A 19,950-nucleotide genomic window follows, 5' to 3' on the forward strand; every position below is an offset into this window, starting at 1 on the left:
CTCGAACGCAGCCTTCAAGTGTTTTTTTGCAGCCTTCAATTCTCATAGAAAACCATCTTCTATATCTTCTGCCCCAAATATCCATGGCCTTCGAACACGACACAAGACGAGCCATGAGAGATGCTCCCTTATCCGCAACCCAACATTTTTGGACAAACTCCGAAAAGTCACCTTCACAGAGCCACGCCATATCAAATTTAAACGATCTGTTTTTCCTTCTAGGCTGTTCACTCTTGAAATTTAATAAGATGGGCGAGTGATCAGAATAGGCGGAGATTAAGTTGCATAGTTTGTGATTACCAAAACGAGAAAACCAAGAATCAGTACCGAAAGCTCTATCAAGTTTTTCCTTAATCCAATTGGCAGTTCCACGACCACGTTCCCAAGTGTATCTATCACCAATAAGATTGATTTCGAATAAATTGCAACCCGATAAAGCTTCAGCAAAATTGTTCATAAGATAAGGAGGATAAGGCTGACCCCCACTTTTTTCAGAAGAATCAAGAAGACAGTTGAAATCCCCAATGAAAACCGTAGGAAGAACCGATTGAGAAGCGATGCGTTGCAATAAATTCCATGATAGATGCTGATCAGAACGGTTGGAAAAACCATAAAAACCCACAATTCTCCAATCACCATCAGAATTAATGTGGACGTTGATTTCGATATGGTGATCAGAGTACCCGTTGATTGAGAAATCATCTTTATTTTTCCACATCACAGCCAGCCCTCCGCTATGACCTCTACTATCCACCGAGAAACATGAATCAAATTTCAATTTATTCTTCACAAGTTCAATTCTCTTTTTCTCACACAGAGTTTCAATAAGGAAAATCAGAGTTGGGGAATGAGCTTTAACAAGCTCCAAGAGACTTCGAATTGCCCGGGAATTCCCCAATCCCCGGCAATTCCAGCTAAGGCAACTCATTCTTCTCGGCGGGCCTGAATGCCAGACCTCGCCGTGTCATTTGTGATGGGAGAATCCTTATCAGAATTAGAAATGGAATCTCCCTGTTGTGGTTCCTCTTGCACAATCTCAACAATACTGCAATCCTTTCCTGAATTAAAAGTTGTTGTCTTATCATTAATGGATGTTGGGCCGCCTCGACGTCTCTTTCGCACCTCTGATATTTCTAACCCCTCTTCTTCATCCATTGACATCTCTTCATCCCCCTCATGTTCCTTGTTGTGTTCGAGTTGTGTGTTACTGAAGTTTCTACTGAAGTTGTTTGGACTGTTATTGAAACCCTGATGAAACCCCCCTGCTTTACTACTATTTGACAGAGTGTTATTTTGTATAAGAACAAAGTTTGGTTTCTCACTTCCCTCATCTTTACTGCCTGAGCCAAACCCTCCATCAACCATGTTCAAGTTGCTGCCACTGGCTTCTCTAAGCCATCTCGAGTTATTCTGATTAGCCCCTCTTCTTAATGGCGCTTTCAACCAGTCCCCCCAATCCCTCTTCAGTTCAATCACACGAGGAACAAACAGCTTTTCACAAAAACGATCAGAATGACCGATCATCCCGCATAAGTAACAGAACAGACCGAGCCGTTCATATTTAAAAGACACAAAAGACCAGCTATCATTAGCTTTCCGAATTTTCTTCACTCTCTTTAAAGGTTTACGAACATCCATGCTTACCCTGATTCGCATATACTGTATGCGGATGCCATTACTGTTGTTAATGTCATATTCGAGGAATGTCCCCAAGAAATTGGCAAGTTGACGTCCTACATGTTCAGACATTGTTCCCACAGGAAGTTCATATACTTGGACCCAGATGTCCAACAGGTTCAGATTAATAGCTTCAGGATCCGTACCTATCTTCCATTCCCTGAGAATAAGCATTTGGTTATCGAAGGACCAAGGCCCTCCAGCCAAAACCCTGTTTTTATCCACTTCATCAAAAAATTCAAAAGAGAAAATTGTGTTTGTGATTTCCTGAATAGCAATACCCCGCCCAGGCCGCCATAGATCCGCCAGTTTATTCTTCATGGCAGTGAAATTCACCGTCTTATCCGTAATAAAACGGCCAATCAATCTCAAGCAAGCCGTATCAATCGATTCCTCAGCAATGTTGAAGCCAAGATCGATGCCAGCAAATTCATCATCCTGAATCTGCATATTTGCCATGTTTTCCTCCATGGCCAAACAAACAACAAGGGAGAGACAAGGTAATGGATAAATTGATTTGTAGATGACGAAGAAAAAAGGTTTTGCGATCAAGAAAAGGAAAGATTGGGAAAAGCAAAGAACCAGGGAAAGACGGCTTTTACGAAAAGAAATTGGAAAAATTGGGAAAGGCGACAAACAACACAACCAACAAATGCAAAAAGTCGAAACCAGAAATGCGATCTCCTTGATTGATCAAAAAGACAGAGCAGTAAGAAATGAGGAAAGATTAGAGAGATGAATCTTACCAGGGATCAGCAAAAACCAGATTAGCAAAAGAAGACCAAACTCTCACAGAGAAGAGACAAAACCTCAACGACAACTCTCACAGAGAAGAGACACTTCCTTTTTTCTATAGTCTCCTTTTAATTGAAGCACCTCGGTTAATGAGTCCATGTGGGAGTTGAGATCTCTAACCTGCTAAACAAACCTTTATTATTAATTAAGTTGATGATTTTTGACTTTTCCTAAAGGATTCTAAACTTATTATAATGTTTCCTAAACGATTCATATTATTTTTCCTATAGAGGAAAGGATTTCTCCTACAGTATCTAATAGCTTCACGGAAACATCCAGTTGTTCTCCACTCTCTTTAAGGTAAAACAAATGGTTTACATTCAGTAATTTTTTTTTTTTTTTTTTTTTTTTGCCTTTTCTGCTTTCTTCCTAAAACTCAATTGGTGTGTCTTCAATCTCAATCTCAAGTAAGTTACTGCAAACGTTGTGTATTTAGCTCTGCAAATTGTCACGGACACAGCCTCTTGACTATCTATCGTTTAGGCGGGCCGTGACAAAATGTATTGGAGAACTGAAATGTTCAATTATTACCCATTTGTTGTTTTTGTTTTTACGATCACTTTATTGTGTTGTTTATATATATTAATCTTTTATTGTCTCTTTGTCTAGCTTCATTAAGTTTCCACATGGCAGCTAATCCTCACCATTGATATTCTTATAGATTGCAGGAAATAGTGTAGCTGTTCCTCACCAGTTGAATCATGGCTTTGGCACTTACAGCATTTGCCTTAGTTGCTTTATTTATTTGTCTACACCAAGCATGGACAAAGATCACCATTTCTATGAGTAACTACCTCCTGGACCACTTGGATTCCCAATAATTGGCAGCCTTCATTTGTTATTGAAATGCCCTCATTGCATAAACTAGCAAAAAAGTATGGCCCTATTATGCACTTACGCCTAGGCCAGGTGTCAACCGTTGTTATTTCATCACCTCAGGTCCGCCGAGTCATTTCTTAAGACCCACGACATTGTATTCGCAAACAGGCCTTCTCCGGCTGCACCCAGTTACCTCACTTACGACCAAAAGAACATAACTGGTTCACCATATGGCTTGTATTGGCGCAATCTGCGAAAGATGTGCACTATCCAGTTGCTAAGCCATCAGAAGATAAATTCGTTTATGTCTATGAGAAAACAAGAGCTCAACATGTTGGTGGATTACATTAAGGAGTATTAATTTGAATGAGTGAATCACTAAATTGACATATTCTCATTAAGGTAAAAAATACTAACTATTACATTTTATATTATTGTAGGTGTGCTCTCCAAGCAAATTTGGTGGCTAAGAAAATAAAAGGGACATGACAAGTGTCCAAAGATAAACCCTATGATAATGTGGATTAGATGAGTGGTGTTGATTTGTTTGAGAATGGATTGGGTGCAAGAGGGACTATCATAAAGTGGTAGACTAATTCTAGAATGTGCTATCATTGGGGAAAAGACCAAGATGCCCTTATTTGTTGTAGATGGACCGAATTGCCCCTGTAACTAGGGATGGCAACGGGTAGGGTACCCACGGGTAGTGCCAATCCCAAACCCTTACCCATTTATTTTTTAATTACCCGTACCCGTCCCATTACCCTAACGGGTATATTTTTGCATCCCATACCCTTCCCATTTAATTTGCGGGTACCCACGGGTACCCTTACCCGTTAAAAATCAATAAATAAAATAAAAAATATTATAAATTTAACAAAGTATAAATTTAATAAATCATTTATCTAAAAATTGAACAAATTGAACCTTAATCAATAAGAATAAGTAGCTTAGTGGTATCCCTAAATGGTTGAAAAACAAAAGGTTGAGGTTTAAAATCTCAAATATTACATCTAAAAAACAATAATTTTTTAATATATAAAAAAATTATGACGGGTAACGGGTATCGGGTACCCTGGGGGGTATTCTCATACCCGTCCCATTACCCTAACAGGTAATTATTTTGATCCCATACTCTTTCCATACCCTTTTATACAGGGTACGGGTAGTCCCATTAGGGTCGGGTAGTGCCGGGTACCCGCGGGTACAATACCCGTTGCCATCCCTACCTGTAACTCAAGGGTCAGCTTTGATTTCTTGTATTTACGTAAGATGCTCATTTAGTTCATTCTGTCAGGGACATTTACTTCCCTCTTTCTCCTGGAAACTCAAGAGTCTCATTCTTCTCTCTTCCGAAAAACCTTCTCTGTAACTATTCTTCATTATCTTCCATGGATACTTGTTCTGATAAGCTTGATACCTTCCCTCAAACTATGCTTGGCATAAATTTCGCAAGCCTAGTTTGCTAATCAAAAACCTCAACTGCGGTGAATGTTGAGCTTTGGTGAAGAGATCCGCTAGTTGCAAGGCGGAGGGAATCGGCATCACGCGAATCAGACCAGCTTGAACGCGCTCTCGAATCACATGACAATCAATGTCTATGTGCTTCGTCCACTCGTGAAACACCGAATTCTGGGCTATATGCATGGTCGAGATATTATCACAGAACAGAAGGGAAGCCGCCGTCGGCGGTACTTTCATATCTCGCAAGAGATTCGCCAGCCAGTGGAGTTCGCACGATGTTGAGGCTATGGCTCTGTATTCCGATTCCAAGGAAGATCTGGAGACGGTGTTTTGTTTCTTCGATCTCTAGGAGATTAAGGCCGATCTGAGAAAGACGGCGTATCCGGTGACCGATTTCTTTGTTTCGTGGCAAGTAGCCCAGTCGGAATCCGTGAAGGCCTGTAGCTGTAGGTCGTTGCATGCGGGAAAGAGCAACCCCAAACCTATGGTCCCCTTGAGGTAACGCAGAACTCTTTCTGCTCTATTTTGGTTTTCTGTGGTTGGTTGCATGAGATGCTGGGATAGTTGATTTACAATATATGTTATGTCTGGTCTCGTGTGGGTGAGATAGAGCAGTTTCCCTATTAACTGTCTATATGATGTGGTTTCTGGAAGTGGTTTGTCATTTTGGCTTGGTTTGTGGTTTGGTAAAGCCGGGGACGAGGCTGGTTTACAGTCGATGAAGCCCTAGTCTTGTAACAACTCTAATGTATATTTTCTTTGTGACATGTGGAGTCCCTGACCGCTGCGAGAGAACTCAAAGCCCAGAAAATAGTGTACGACCCCAAGATCATTGATGCTGAAAGCATCATTTAGGTGCTGCTTGGCCTGGTTGATGGATTGCATGTTGTTTCCTGCGAGAACCACATCATCAACATATACTAGCAACATGGTTACCTGTCCCGCATATTCCTTTGTGAACAAGGACGGACCGGCCACTGACTGAAAGAAGCCCACTTGTTTGATGGTGCCGGTCAACTTGGCGTTCCACTGCCTGCCTGCTTGCCTGAGCCCGTAGAGGGCCTTATTGAGTTTGCATACTTGTTATGGGCTCTCCGGAGTTACCCCTGGTGGCATTGTCATATAGACATCTTCGCTCAGCTCCCCATGTAAGTATGCGTTATCAATATCGAGTTGATGTATATGCCACTCTTTTGCAACTGCTACTGTCAATAGAGCTCTTATAGTGGTGAATTTTGCTACAGGGGCGAAGGTTGCAGTGAAATCCACTCCCTCCTGTTGAGTGTAGCCCTTTTCCACTAGTCTGGCCTTGAACCTGGCAATTCTCCCATCGGATTTGTGCTTGATCTTGTAGACCCATCGGCAGCCTATAGGCCTTTTACCATTTGGTAAGTTAACTAAGCTCCATGTCTGATTGGCTTCTAACGCAGCTAGTTCCTTGTTCATTGCCTCTACCCATCCTTTCTCTAACTTTGCTTCTTGATATGTTGCAGGCTCCCGATGACAGGTGAGATTGATGGAAAAAATTCTCTTGGCCGAAGAGAGTCTATCATAAGATAGATGTTTACACAAGGCATGCGGGGAATTGGTCAAGCATGGCAGAGTGGAGCCTTGGACCAGCGCCAAATGATAATCTCTGAGATAGGTTGGGAGTTTCCTTGTTCTTTGTGGCCTTGTGTTAGTTTGCTGGTGTTCATGTGCTAATGTCTCTGGCTGTTCGACATTTTCTTCAATTTCTTGTATTGCATCAACATGCTGTGTTATTTCTGGTGTGCTTTGTTCCTCATCTGTACTGTATGATTCATCCTCGTCTTCATTCATGCATGCTTTATGAAGTGACTCTAGCTCTGCTTCACTCCAACATAATGTGTCATTCTTCTTATGTTCTTCTGAAAAAGGAAAGAAGTTCTCAAAGAACTTCACATGCCTGGAAAAGAAAACAATGTTAGTGCTTAGGTTCAAAAGTTTGAATCCCTTTGTGCCATGTCTATATCCCAAGAATATGCACTTCATTGCTCTTTCTGTGAATTTGCCTTTGTGTCTGTCTAAAGCTGAGGCGTATGCAAGACACCCAAAGACCTTAAGGTCGTATACATATGCCCCTTTCCCATACAGTCGCTCATAAGGCATCTGGCCCCGAATTGGTGGGGATGGTAATATGTTTATGAGATAAACTGCATAACTAACCGCTTCTGGCCAAAAAATATGAGGCAGTGAACTTTGAAATATGAGTGCCCTGGTGGTATTCATGATGTCCTGATGTTTGCGTTCTACTCTGCCGTTTTGCTGTGGTGTCTCCGGACATGATGTGTGATGTATGATTCCATTTTCTGCGCAAAAATCCTTCATGATGAACTCAGGGCCGTTGTCCGTTCGGATTGTTTTCACATTCTTGCCAAACTGTCTGTTTACATATGTGCAGAACTGTTATAGTGTTGTGCTTGATTCCCCCTTTGTTTGCAGTAATGTGACCCATGTATACCTGCTGTGATCGTCTAATATGGTTAGGAAATATCGTTTACTAGAATGTGATTCTTGTGTTGGACCCCATATATCCACATGAATTAGATCAAAGCATTCATCTGCTATGCTATGACTCAATGAGAAAGGCATTTTATTTTGCTTGGCTTTTTAACAAATGTCACATGGCATTTCTTTAAGGGAATCAAAATCATTACATGATAGATTGAGGCCTTTCAACCTCTCATGAGAGGGATGACCCAAACGTAAATGCCACATACTGGCTTTAACAGAAAAAACAGAAATGTGATTTGGTAGTGGGTATTCCAGGTAATAGAGGCCTCCATGTTCTATAGCCAAGCCAATCTTCTTCCAACTTGTTGTGTCCTGTATCACACACATTGATCCCGTTATCACAACACAGAGTCCATTAGTACTCAATAGCTTACTAGTCGATATAAGATTGTAATCAAACGCAGGTATACACAGAACATTATGCAAAACAAGTTGCAGACTTAGAGTCACAGTGCCAATATATTCTGCTTTGACCCTTTCTCCGTTTGGCAAGTTTACCCAGCATTTTTCGATTTGATTGTATGAGCTGTACATTTGTTTATTACAAATGATATGATCTGTAGCCCCTGTGTCAATTATCCAACATGATGAGACAAAATTAGGGTTAAAACCGCTACCAGAACTGTCTCCCTTGACAAAGGTGTTGACGCTGTTGCCCGAGGCCGGGGTCTTTCCTTGATTCATGGGCAATAGGGCAACAAGTGATTGGTACTGGTCTTTGGTTAGAGTGAATGGTTCTGGATTGGTTTGTTCTGAAAGGATTCTTGATTCATGGGCAATAGGGCCTTGATTTACTGCTGAGTTTGCCCTAGGTTGATTTGTTCTGAGAGGATTCTTGTTTCTGTTACCATAGTTCGGCGGGTATCCATGCTTTTTGAAACATATTTCTTCTGTGTGTCTAGTGTTGCCACAATAAGTGCATAAGGATGAGCTTTTACCATTATTTCTGCGGTTGTTGTTCTGGTTGTTCTTGGTGTTGTTCTGTTTACCCTGTCTGCCATTGGTGTTGGTGAACCTTGCAAACATGCTGCTTTCACTTCCTTCATTCCCTTTCGCAGGCACAAGACCAAGCTGTCTCTCGTGTTGGATGGCCAGTGCGTAGGTCTTGTTCAAGGAGGGGATTGGTTCGATCAATAGGATATGCGAACAAACAGTAGAGTAAGACTCATTCAACCCTTGAAGAAAGGTAATAACCTGGTCAGCATCTTGTTGATCCCTCAGGATCCTGAAGGCATTGCAGCAGCACGCCTGCCGGCAAACACATTTTGGCATTGGCCTCAGGTTTGTTAGCTCATCTTGCAAAACCTTCAAGTTGGTATAATACTCAGTAACACCACCGTTTCCTTGCTTCATACTATGTATTTCCCTTCGCAGCTCGAGTATCCGTAGTGAGTCTGTCTGCGCAAATCGTTCTTTCAGGTCTGCCCAGATCTGATCTGCCTTGTCGAGCCACATTACACTTCTCGCAATGGTAGGTGAAACTGCATGATTCAGCCAGGATATGACCATGTTATTGCATCTTTACCATTGACTAAACATGTTGTCTTCGGTTGCAGGTGCGGTGATGGTGCCGTCAACAAACGCAAATTTGTTCTTTGACATTAGATCTACCTTGACAGCTCTAGACCATTGATGATAGTTTGGCCCGGTGAGGACCTGCGAGACCAGGGACAACGCCGGGGTCTCATTCTGAGGAAGGTGGTAAGGACTGCTAGACGTGATCATTGGTCCGGCCATAATGGGTAAGTAAAAGGATAGCCTTTTATCTTAAGTTTTTCTCTGATACCATATTAATTTGAATGAGTGAATCACTAAATTGACATATTCTCATCAAGGTAAAAAATACTAACTATTACATTTTATATTAATGTAGGTGTGCTCTCCAAGCAAACTTGGTGGCTAAGAAAATAAAAGGGACATGACAAGTGTCCAAAGATAAGCCATATGATAATCTGGATTAGATGAGTGGTGTTGATTTGTTTGAGGATGGATTGGGTGCAAGAGGGACTATCATAAGGTGGTAGACTAATTCTAGAATATGCTATCATTGGAGAAAAGACCAAGATGCCCTTATTTGTTGTAGATGGACCGAATTGCCCCTGTAACTCAAGGGTCAGCTTTGATTACTTGTATTTACGTAAGATGCTCATTTAGTTCATTCTGTCAGGGACATTTACTTCCCTCTTTCTCCTGGAAACTCAAGAGTCTCCTTCTTCTCTCTTCCGAAAAACCTTCTCTGTAAATATTCTTCATTATCTTCCATGTATACTTGTTCTGATAAGCTTGATAAGGAGGATTCTTATCAAGGCATTGCGGTTGATCTTACAACTAAGATTAGTTCTCTAAGTGAAGATATGAGTTGTAAAATGGTTTTTGGAAAGAAGTACACGGAAAAAGAATTTGATGAGAGAGGATTCATGGATGTCATGAAAGAGTTTCTGCAAATAGTATCAATTCCTTATTTGGGTGATTACTTTCCTATGATTGCACCATTTGATCTTCAAGGTTTGAAAAAGAAAATAGAGGCTGTTCACAAAGTATTTGATGGCTTCCTTGAGAAAATAATCGACGAACATATTCAGTCTAAAGATGAAAACCGAACAAAAGACTTTGTTGATATCATGTTAGAATATATGGGGTTTGAAGAATCTGGATTACTTATGGGAGAGATAACATCAAAGCCATTATGTTGGTAAGAAATTCGAGATTTTGAATTAATTTTCTAATGTAGCATGACAAGTATTGAATTAATATTCTTATGGCTTACTATTTGCAGGACATGCTAACAGGATCAATGGATACTATATCGCTATCAATTGATTGGACAATTTCAGAACTGATGAGAAACCCAAGAGTTATGAAGAAAGTACAAAAGGAGCTGGAAGTATGAATTTAGGCTCCACGTACAAAATAGCACCAATATATGTTTAACGTTTAAAAAATGGTACAAATTTAGGTCTCGATAACGGAACGAGACACCTCAATTAGAACTTAACGGAGTAATAGGAATGACGTTTCCAATCCGTTCTTGATGCCCAAATTGATACCTTTTTTAAACGTTAAGCCTATATTAATACTATTTTATATGTGGAGTCTAAATTGATACTTTCCCAAAAACCCATTTTGTGACTCCGAAGATGTAACTAAACCTATGCTGCTGTGTCTATTTGAGTCCCCTGAAATTTGAAAATTCTGAATTCTTCTATTAATTATGCCTCTCTTCGAGCTCTACGTAGTTCCTAATAATTATGAACTATGTATTAATTGTATTATTATTTCTATGTTGTTTTATTTATGGCAGCATCCTACGTTTCTTTCATTCAAAAGGCTAATGTTTCAATTAAATTGTAATCATTAACCCAACTGTATTCATTCTTTTTTTCAAGGTAAAGTTTAACTTTTATTAATCAATCAGAGGACAAATCCTTGCTGATTACATCAGCAAGTATATCAGCAAGTTAAAACGGTAAAACATTTGTAATTAGACGTTTGTCATGCTTTCTTCAGTTAATAGGAATTTTATGGAGGTTGTACTGTTTTAGATTAGAACTCTGCACTTCACTGCTTACTTGTTTAAGCTCAAGTAGCAGCCTAAGCTCTGCACTTTGAATTTCATATTTTTCTCTCATAATGATATATAGCATTCTTAAGGGACATTTGTCATTCTAAACAAGGACGTTAGTCATCCTAAAATAACGGGGACAAAATAATGTCCCAGTAACGGGAATGACAATGGTCCTTATGAACGGAGACGAAAATATTGTCCCTAAGAACGGGGACGACAGTTGTCCCTATGACCGGAGACGACAGTCGTCTCAAAGAACGGGGACAAAATGATGTCCTTAAGAAGGGGGACGACAATCGTCCTTATCAACAGAGATGAAATGTTGTCCCTAGGAATAGGGACGACAGTTGTCCCTATCAACGCGGAGGACATGTCGTCCCTAGGAACAGGGAAAAAATGTCATCCCTATCAACGGGGACAAAATGTCATCCTTATCAATGGGGACGACATGTCGTCCCTAGGAGCAGGGACAAAATGTCGTCCCTATCAACGGGGACGACATGTCATCCCTAGGAACAGAGACGACAATCGTCCCTAGGAACAAGGACAAAATGTCATCCCTAGGATCAGGGATGACTATCGTCCCTCTCAACGGGGATGATAGTCGTCCTTAAGAGCGGGGACGACAGTCGTCTCTCTAAACTGGGACGACATCATTTATTTCGCCCCCAATAGAATCAAGGACGGAGGAAACAAGGACAAAAATTGGGGATGAAAAAATCGTCCTCAAAACTATAGGGGGCAAATTTTTATGTTATTGGGGACGATTTTTTTCGTCCCTGAAACTCCTTTTTTTTGTAGTGAGAGAATAGTTGAAGAATCAGACATTGGAAATTTGGAATATTTAAATATGGTTATAAAGGAAACCTTGAGAGTCCATCCAGTAGCACCATTACTAGTCCCACACAGAGCATCAGAAGACACAATTGTTGATGGATTTCTTATACCTAAAGATTCACAATTTTTTATAAACGCATGGGCCATAGGAAGAGATTCAAGTTCTTGGTCCGATGCAGACAAATTCTGGCCAGAGAGATTTATAGGCAGCAATATTGATGTTGAGGGACGCAACTTTGAGCTTATACCGTTTGGTTCTGGCCGCAAAGGTTGCCCTGGAACTCAATTGGGAATGACTGTGATTCGGCTGGTGGTAGCACAGTTGATGCATTGCTTCGATTGGAAGTTGCCGAATGATATGTTGCCTACTGTCTTAGACATGACTGAGGAGTTGGGTTTAGTGATGGCAAGGGCAAAGCATCTTCAAGCAATACCTTCTTATCGACTTGAACTTTGATTTTGTTCAAATTTAATAATCCTTCTAATCAGGGGCGGAACCAAGGGGGGGTTAGGGGCTCGAGCCCCGGCAGGCGGCCGGAAAATTGAGAAAAAAAAAATTTAGTAATGGTATCTGGTAATATTTTGGAGAGAAATATATTGACTCTATGTAGTATTATTTCAATGTTTAAAGGTAGATGAGATGATTAAGTATGCTTACTTCTATTTTAAAGGTCCTATGTTCGATTCCTTTCAATCTCGTTTTCTTAAAAAAGTTTTTATTTATTTTTATTTTATTTTTCAATAATTATAAAAACATGTTACCATTATTAATTAATTTAAATGGACTCTTTATTTTTATTTTGATAACACTTTTGAATTGATAAAAAAAAATAACACTTTTGAATTCATTTTTAATATGTCTTTACCATTAAAAAAAATAGACATATTTAATATTCATTTTTATTATGTCTTTACCATTAAAAAAAATAAACATGTTTAATTTTCTATTAGTTCAATGCTAGTTTCTAAAAAAATGATAACATTTTTACAGTTTTAATGCGTTGGAGGCTAAAAAAATTTTGCTCAGTCCTAACGGACTGGAATTTAAAAATTTACCATCAACCGCACAGTTAATTTCGATTTTTTTTTTTTACGTTTTGAATTTTTTTTTACTGATATGTTTGAGCCCCGGGTCATCCGGGATCCTGGTTCCGCCACTGACTTCTAGTTCGTGTTCCTCTAAAATAAACTTTATAAATAAAAAATGTACTGTTTAAGTTTTACTTTATTATGCTATTGGACAAAACTTTATAATCACTATCCATCTATCCACTACTTTAATAAATGAATACTATTAACAAAACTCAAGTTAAAACCAACTTGAAGCTATAAGTGAAATTGTAAATTTAGTGTTGTGATGTTGAAATTAACTTCTGTAAACTACGGATGATGATTATCATCATTGTGGATGAACATGTGGAAATTGAGGGAATACGGTGTAACATCGGAATTTTTATCAACCATTAATACTAATAATAATAATAATAAGAAATTGGAAAAAATAAATGTAGAATTAAATTAAATGGATGGACCCATCAATCTTTCATAATAATGTTATTATCATTAATATTATTATAATAGTATTTTGATTAGGGTACGTAGGGATCGGAAAAGAAAACTCTCAATACATAAACACTTGCACCTCTCTGCAACTTACGATTTCTTTTTGGCTTTTATCTTAATTTCCTTTATAACTCTTTATTCCGGCCACCCCTTGAAGCGAAAATCATACCATTAAATTCCTTATTTCGTAAGAAACATTTTGAGACCACTATTCATATTTTTCTGACCAAAAAGTGTGGTGATCGGAGAAGACATTTTTCACTGGAAAAGTGTTAGATCTCGACCTTCTAGACGATTTTGATAGTAAAATGAGTGTACTTTTGGACTCTCCTAAACGTTGGCTATCTGGTAGTCTCGGTTCGCACTTCTGACAACTTCGACGAAATTCCGGCAACCGACCACCGCGTTCCGACAAGACTCCGGGGAGCGTTTTCCAAACATAATTTTACCCTTTGTATAGGTTTCAATATATAGAATGGTTTTTCCAAATTAGTAGTCTATTATGATAATTGAACTTTTAAAGGGTTAGAATTTTAGATTTAAGTATAGAGTTATTGATTAGACTGAACAGAACTTTAATTGATATCGTGGGGGAGAGGTTAGGAACATTCCGAACATAAATTGTTTTTTTACTATTTTTACTATTTTATGTTTTTTTACTTCATTATAATAATCTTTCCACTATTAGTTAATTGTTTTATTAATTTCTATATAACTATAAATTTTAATTTAGTAGTATAGAACTTATTCATTAAAAAAATGAATACCAAATATTGTAAAAATTATTAAAATAGAAGTATAACTATATAAAATTATAGAAGTGATTTTTTTAAGAGAATATCGAATATAATTTTTCCTTAAAAAAACAAATATAATTTTTTTTATAATTAATATACACAAATATAAGAATTTCGGTATATATACTACACAAACTTCATTACAACTATTTTGATTAAATTTTAAAAATAGAATGAGAAGTTATTTAATTGTATAATTAGGAGCAATTTTATACTTTTATGTATAAAAATAAATAAAGGGACTAAAGAGTCGATTAAAATAACACCTAAGTACTTTATAATAATATGATGGACTTACCAGCGAGATAAGTAAAAACACACGAGCTTATAATTATTTACCCTAATAATATCTGGACCTGTTTTCCGCGATTTTGGAGATATTGAGTGTTCCTGATCGTTGAAAGCGGCTTCCAACCTCTTCAATTAAAAAAACTAAGTTGATGGTTTTTGACTTTTCCTAAACCGTTCTAAACTTTTTATATATTTTCCTAAACCATTCATATTATTTTTCGTATAGGGTAAAGTATTTCTCCTACAGCATCTATTAGCTTCACGGAAACATCTAGTTGTTCTCCACTCTCTTTAAAGGTAAAACAAATGGTTTACATTCAGTTACTGCAAACGTTTTGTATTTAACTCTGCAAATGTATTGGAGAGTCTTAGCACTATGTAGAAAGAAAAGAATGATTTTGTTCATCTGTGTTTTGTTTTTTTAATTATTAGCTGTATATAATGGATTGGAATTTGGTGAAATTGCTTCATAAATTAATGAAACTTCCACGATTTTTCCTGTAAAAAGAGAGTTTTTCTAATTCGCATAATTTTTTTTTTTTAACTTATTATCATAATAAGTTTCCGCATCGCAGTTAATTAAATTGATCATTAATCCTCACCATTGATATTCTTACAGATTCCATCAAATAGTGTCGCTGCTCCTCACCAGTTGAATCATGGCTTTGGCACTTACAGCATTTGGCTTAGCTGCTTTATTTGTTTTTCTACTCCAAGCATGGACAAAGGTCACCATGTCTATAAGTAAACTACCTCCTGGACCACTTGGATTCCCAATAATTGGCAGCCTTCATTTGTTAGTGAAATGCCCTCACCAAGCTTTGCATAAACTAGCAAAAAAGTATGGCCCTATTATTCATTCACCCCAATCTGCCGAGTCATTTCTTAAGACCAATGACATTGTATTTGCAAACAGGCCTTCTCCGGCTGCAGCCAGTTACCTCACTTATGACCAAAAGAACATAAGTGGTTCACCATATGGCTCGTATTTGCGCAATGTGCGAAAGATGTGCACTACCCAGTTGCTAAGCCATCAGAAGATAGATTCGTTTATGCCTATGAGAAAACAAGAGCTCAACATGTTGGTGGATTACATTAAGGAGGACTCTTATCAAGGCATTTCGGTTGATCTTACTGCTAAGATTAGTTCTCTTAGTGCAGATATGAGTTGTAAAATGGTTTTTGGAAAGAAGTACATGGAAAAAGAATTTGATGAGAGAGGATTCATGGCTGTCATGAAAGATTTTCTGCAAATAGTATCAATTCCTTATTTGGGTGATTACTTTCCTGTGATTGCACCATTTGATCTTCAGGGTTTGAAGAAGAAAATAGAGGCCGTTCACAAAGTATTTGATGGCTTCCTTGAGAAAATAATTGACGAACATATTCAGTCTAAAGATGAAAACCGGACAAAAGACTTCGTTGATATCATGTTGGGATATATGGGGTCTGAAGAATCTGGATTACTTATGGGACGAGATAACATCAAAGGCATTATGTTGGTAAGAAATTCAAGATTTCGAATTAATGTTCTAATGTAGCATGACAGGTATTGAATTAATATTCTTATGGCTTGCTATTTGCAGGACATGCTAGCAGGATCAATGGATACTACATCGCTATCAATTGATTGGACACTTTCAGAACTGATGAGGAACCCAAGAGTTATGAAGAAGGTACAAAAGGAGCTGGAAGAGAAAATAGGCTTGGAGAGAATAGTTGAATAATCAGACATTGGAAATTTGGAATATTTAAATATGGTTATAAAGGAAACTTTGAGACTCCATCCAATAGCGCCATTACTAGTCCCACACAAAGCAGCACAAGATACAATTGTTGACAGATACCTTATCCCTACAGATTCACAAATTTTTATAAACGCATGGGCCATAGGAAGAGATTCAAGTTCTTGGTCCGATGCAGACAAATTCTGGCCAGAGAGATTTATAGGCAGCAATATTGATGTTGAGGGACGCAACTTTGAGCTTATACCGTTTGGTTCTGGCCGCAGAGGTTGCCCTGGAACTCAATTGGGAATGACTGTGATTCGGCTGGTGGTAGCCCAGTTGATGCATTGCTTCGATTGGAAGTTGCCTAATGATATGTTGCCTACTGACTTAGACATGACTGAGGAGTTGGGTTTAGTGATGGCAAGGGCAAAGCATCTTCAAGCAATACCTTCTTATCGACTACATGTTTAGAATCTAGTCTTAAGCTTCACTTTATTATCCTATTTAGTCTAAATAACATACTTTTGATACAACCTTTAAACAACTCCTTGAGTTGATTAGTGGGTGTATAAATATCTCTTGTATTATTGTACTAATTTCATCGATCAATAATAAAAACATTACCATTTATGTTAATTTGTTCTCTTTATATTCATCTTACACGATGCTCGATATGATAAAATTAGTAGTGGAAAAATGTTCATTAGAAGGAGTCCGCCATTAGAAAACCAAACACAAATAACATTATTTGCTTCGGTTTAGAAAAAAGCCAAGGCAAAATGTACATTACAAAAAAAAAAAAAAAACACTAACCACAAAAATCGGTTCCCAAAATACAAAAAAAAAAAAAAAACGTGTCCCCTATATTTTCGAGTATAATTTATTTGTCCTTATTTTTCGACTTTGAAAGCTCCCAACTGGATTCTATAGGGGATAATAAATATGATGTCGTCACTATTTAAAAGGACGACTGTGGTCCCAAAAAATGGGGATGAAGAACAATCTGAGTGCCAGAGATGAAGAACATGTTAAGTCTTATTGATTTATCTGAAATTGTTCGAAAAATTAGTACATGTAGGCTTGTACGGAAAAATTACAAGAGATAGGATGTGTAGTTAAAATCCACAATGCCTTAATCATGTTACTTATTTGAACGGTCATGTAATGCCATAGACTACTATAAAGATTTCACCATCACTACAAGAAAATTAGTAGTTAATGACTAAAATTAAGGACTAAAAAAATTTAGTCATTATGTTACCAACCAACATTAGTTGGTAATCCAATTATAAGTAACAAAAATTGTGCGGCAATTTTTCCGCCCACATAAGGACTAACATTGATATTAGCTACTAAATTGTTAGTCTTTATTCTCACTAATTATTACAAAAAGAAAGATAATAATATAAATAAAAAGAAATAATACAATACTATAAATAAAAAAATTACCATATTCTCTTTCTAGGTCTCCAGACATCACGATGGAGAAGCGCCTCTTCTTAACATGATGAGAGAACTTTATTCGCTTTTCAATTTATTTGTCTCAAATAGTCGTTGGAACTTTTCATGAAACCTTCTTCTTATCTCTTCCATGGAGGATCCTAGCCAGGGCCGGCTCTAGGGGCATCCAACATAGGCGGCTGCTCAGGGCCTCCGATTTACGGGGGCCTCCGATTGGAAATTCTTTCGAATTTGATAATTATTAAGACTGCTATAGTTAAGACTTATGTAGACTTGGATTTATAAGAAAATACAATGGTAGGTTGAATGGTAAGGACATAGTGAAGTTGTTTGAGAGGGTGGGAGTTCGATCTTTGGATTTGTATATTTTGGTTCTTATGTTTTTTATTCCAGATTTTCTTTCTTCTTCGTTTCTCTCCCTTTTTTATACATGCTTTGTTTTTATTTTTGTAAAGGCCAGAAGTGCGACCGTCTAGATCTTTGGATTTGTATGTTTTGGTTCTTATTTTTTTTTATTCATGATTTTCTTTCTTCTTCGTTTCTCTTCATTTTTCATATATGTTTTGTTTTTATTTTTGCAAAGGCCAGAAGTGCGACCGCCTAGGGCCTGAGCCAATACGGGGCCAAATTATTTTTTATTGTATATATAGTAATTTTTTTAAATGTAGTTATATCATATCTAGAAAATGACCAAATAATATGATATTTTAGGTCTAAAATAGACCCAAATTTCTATTTTAAACTTTTAAGTATAACTTTTTTTATTAAGAGCTTATTTATCTTTTTTTTTTCTGCCTAACGCCCATAAAAATGTCAAGACCGGTCTTGCCTAGCCCCTCTAAAATACTGGAGCTGGCCCTGGTTAATTTATTTTAATACTCTACATGCTTGAGAATATTGTAATATTTAAATTATAATTTTAATATAATACTATTCAAAATGTTATTTTTTTTTTATGAATTTTGACATGTTTCTAAGTTTTGGGACATAGAAAGAATTGTAATTGACTTACTCATATATGGTTTTCTAATTGTTCGGATGTTATTAACTTAGTCGAATTGCACAATATTTTTTAATCCATTTTGTAAAGATGTATTCAATTTTTGTAACTAATATAATTTTAATCTTTTATTATTAGTGATATATAATTATTAGATTTATTCTTGTATATTAATTTTGTTTTGATAATTTGTTTACTAGTGTGGTTTTATTACAATCCCCGCAGAATAGTAGCAAGATTAGCGTGGAATTTTTTTTCCACAAAAGTATTCTTATTTGTGGAGAAAACTCCGTCCTCATAAAAAAAGTATAAAGATTAATTGGGAATTTCTCCCACAAAAACCTGTTTATACCGTCACAAGGTCTATAATATATGGCGAAATTGTATATATTAGTGGCCTTTATTTTCGCCATAAAAATAAGGTCTATATTGTGCATGAAATTTGAATCTTTTCATGATCTTCGTGAGGCGAATTAGTTAATCGCCAAAAAAAATATATATTTTGTGGCGAATTGTGGCAAATATATATATATATATATATATATATATATATATATATATATATATATATATATATATTTTGACGTCGCTCTAACATTGGCGACCACATGGCAAAATGTTTCTCGCCACAAAAGGATTTCAGTGGCGAAATTTTGATATTTTGTGGGGAAAACTTCCCCCACAACAAAACTGTTTTCTTGTAGTGAGTATTTATAGGATTTTATTTGTAATTATACTCAAGTTTGATTAACTAATTAGTATTCTAATCACATTAAATTTACATATTTCAGTATGAAATGTAATTACTAATTCTATTTAATATATATATATATATATATATATATATAGGTGTCTTCTATGGTTACTTTGTTTTTGACAAAGTATATATAATTAATAATTATAATTATAATTCCAATCACATTAGAATTCATATATCCTTTTAGGACTTAATTAGTTTAATTTATTTATTTAAAATTATAATCTAATTATAATTACACTATAAATCAATTAATTAATTTATCCTATAACTTATATTACTTTTGGCCCTCCCTCTAATTTTCTTCCTCAAATTGGAACAATTCTGAATTACCATTCGTTTCTTTCTATCTTAATTCTTAATGTCCGACCCATTACGTTCTTATAGAAACTAGCTGTATACGTTTATTGCAATTAAGTTAAACAAATCAATTCAATCAAATCGTATAAAAAAATGAGTGCGGAGACTATTTTATCAGAATTTCCACATTCTTCTTGAACAATAAGAAGTCAGGTTGATTCTAAATTTTATTTTTCAGTATTAGATCGAATACAATACGATCTTTCATCAACTATATCTTTAAACAAATCGTAACTATGAAAACTGTCAAGTTCCATATGCAGAGACATTTGTTTTACATGTCCAAGCAAAATTAACTT

At 36.8% G+C, this 19,950-nt stretch overlaps 2 pseudogenes; both read left to right on the forward strand.

Annotated features, from left to right (window-relative positions):
* The first annotated feature begins 3,262 nt into the window (after positions 1 to 3,262).
* On the forward strand, positions 3,263 to 12,149 carry LOC136229672 (cytochrome P450 71AU50-like; annotated as a pseudogene).
* Positions 12,150 to 15,002: 2,853 nt separating this feature from the next.
* On the forward strand, positions 15,003 to 16,552 carry LOC136229673 (cytochrome P450 71AU50-like; annotated as a pseudogene).
* Positions 16,553 to 19,950: the final 3,398 nt, after the last annotated feature.

The sequence above is a fragment of the Euphorbia lathyris genome, chromosome 5 (genome assembly GCF_963576675.1).
Source record: "Euphorbia lathyris chromosome 5, ddEupLath1.1, whole genome shotgun sequence".
NCBI lineage: Eukaryota > Viridiplantae > Streptophyta > Magnoliopsida > Malpighiales > Euphorbiaceae > Euphorbia > Euphorbia lathyris.